General features: G+C 43.2%; 1 pseudogene; it reads right to left on the bottom strand.

Moving 5' to 3' along the window:
- Positions 1 to 1689: 1689 nt before the first annotated feature.
- LOC138297993 (small nucleolar RNA SNORA35) lies at positions 1690 to 1812 on the bottom strand (annotated as a pseudogene).
- Between the last annotated feature and the right edge of the window lie 633 nt (positions 1813 to 2445).

The following is a 2445-nucleotide window of genomic DNA, read 5'->3' as shown; positions in this document are numbered from 1 at the left end:
TCAAGCCTCCAGAGCTATCATTGCTCCTGGCAAGGTTCTATGTATCATAAAAACTGAAGATTTCTTTGAAGAAATTCGCAACTCTTTCACTGTTGAAAAATGGTAAACATCGGCCCAAGCAGATCCCAAAAGGTCAATCAAGCAAGGTTTAACCTTTCATGATGCTTGTTTGTTCGTACCCACTACCAAACTTCGCAAGATAGTGTTTCATTGGTTGCATGTTATACCTACGGCAGGTCACCCAGGTACTCCTAAAATTCTTGAACTGATCCAACGCTATTTTTGGTGGCCTACCCTAACAAAAGATATAAAAGCAATGGTAAACAACTGTGAAGTTTGTGCTCGCATTAAAACAAGTCATTCAAAACCAAAAGGGTTGTTACATCCACTTCCAATCCCAAGTCGTCCATGGGAGCACATTTCTTTAGACTTTATTACCGGTCTGCCAGTGGTTCAACAGCATTCAGTAATTCTGGTGGTAGTAGATAGTCTCACGAAATATGGACATTTCATCACCTGTAAAAAATTGCCCACTTCTAGTGAATTGGCAACTATTTTACTGAACAGAGTGGTTCGTTATCATGGACTGCCAAAGGTTATCCTCTCCGATCGGGGGTCACAATTTTCCTCCGATTTCTAGAAGACATGGTGTAAAAAACTCCAAGTGACATCTACGTTATCTACTGGTCACCATCCTCAAACAGATGGTCAAACGGAGAGACTAAATCAGACTTTGAAACAATACCTACGTGCCTACGCTGGAAAGGCACTTCATTCTTGGACATCTATGCTCTGGTTAGCTGAGTTAGATTACAATAACTCATTCTACACTTCTATTGGCGTTACACCCTTTTTTGGTTTATTTGGCTATCATCCTGACACCTTGCCCATCACAATTCCTCAAGAAAGGTCTCTTACTCCAGCTGTGTCAGAAACCATTCAGCATTTACGCAGCATCAAACCCAGAAACTAATTCAACAGCATTTAGAAAAAGCCAAACAAAAATATAAAAGGCATTATGACAAGAAACATTGTGAGGGACCGCAATATCAACCAGGTGACAAAGTGTGGCTTTCCACAAAACATATAGACTTCAAGAAGAAGCACATGTTTAACCCCAAATTCATAGGTCTTTATACTGTCCTTCAGCAAATCAATCCGGTGACCTATAAACTACAATTGCCCAGATCCTTATGGATTCATCCAGTGTTCCACACTTCCCTCTTGAAAAAGGCAGTCCAAAAGGTCCACCCTCATCCAGCTCCTGTTCTAGTACAAGGGGAAGAAGAATACGAAGTCAAGAAAGTGATGGATTCTAAACTGAGAGGGCGTAATCTATGGTACTTAGGGCTAGATGTAGCAAAATAATATTTTGCGAGCTGCAAATAGCGAGTCACAGCGACTCGCTATTTGCAACTCGCAAAATATTATGCAGAAAGGTGTCTCAGACACCTTCTGCGACTCGCTATGGGGTCGCAAAGACCCACCTCATGAATATTTATGAGGTGGGTCGCAGTTTGCGACCCCATAGCGAGTCTAGGCACTCACGGGGATGGTGGCCTGCTGGAGACAACAGACCACCATGTCCGTGACTGCTTTTGAATAAAGCAGTTTTCTTTTTTCTTTTTGCAGCCCGTTTTCCTTAAAGGAAAATGAGCTGCAAAAAGAAAAATTACCGAAACCATTTAGTTTAGTTTTTTTTCAGAGTAGGCAGTGGTCCATAGGACCACTGCCTGCTTTGAAAAAAAAATTTTTTTTGCATTCACAAAGGGGAAGGAGTCCCATGGGGACCCCTTCCCGTTTGCGAATGAGTTACCATCCACTTGAAGTGGATGGTAACTGCGAGTTGATTTGCGACCGCTTTCGTGGTCACAAATCAACTCTACATCGCGATGCAGTCGCAAATAGGAAGGGAACACCCCTTCCTATTTGCGAGTCGGAAACACATTTTGCGAGTCAGTACCGACTCGCAAAATGTGTTTCTGCATCGCGGGAGGCCTTTTGCGCCTCGCAAACGGCGTTTTTCGCCGTTTGCGAGGCGCAAAAGGATACCTACATCTGGCCCTTAATCTCATGGAAAGGTTATGGTCCTGAAAGTAACTCATGGGTTTCCGCATCTGATGTTCATGCTCCAGTACTTGTGAGATGCTTTCACCTTCTTAATCCAAGCAAACCAGGCCCTAGAGCGCGTCTGGGAGAGGGGAGTACTGTCAACACCAGAGCAGTACGCGCTCTATTGGCGACAAAAATGCAAAAACCCAGCACTCTCAAAACAACGTAATTTATGCATTGTGCTGATATGTTGTGGTTTAACCTTTTGCATTGCAGAGTTCAATCCTGAAAACTTATTTTTAATATGCTTACAAATACTGTTCCTTTGCAATGTATTGCTGCAGGTTTTCAGAGTGTGTTAGGGTGTGGCCCCTTTCCAGGGCCTTCCAGAGA

Source organism: Pleurodeles waltl, chromosome 5 (assembly GCF_031143425.1).
Source record: "Pleurodeles waltl isolate 20211129_DDA chromosome 5, aPleWal1.hap1.20221129, whole genome shotgun sequence".
In the NCBI taxonomy this organism is placed as follows: domain Eukaryota; kingdom Metazoa; phylum Chordata; class Amphibia; order Caudata; family Salamandridae; genus Pleurodeles; species Pleurodeles waltl.
Note: the sequence above shows the minus strand (reverse complement) of the source record. Positions and strands in the feature narration are given on the sequence as shown.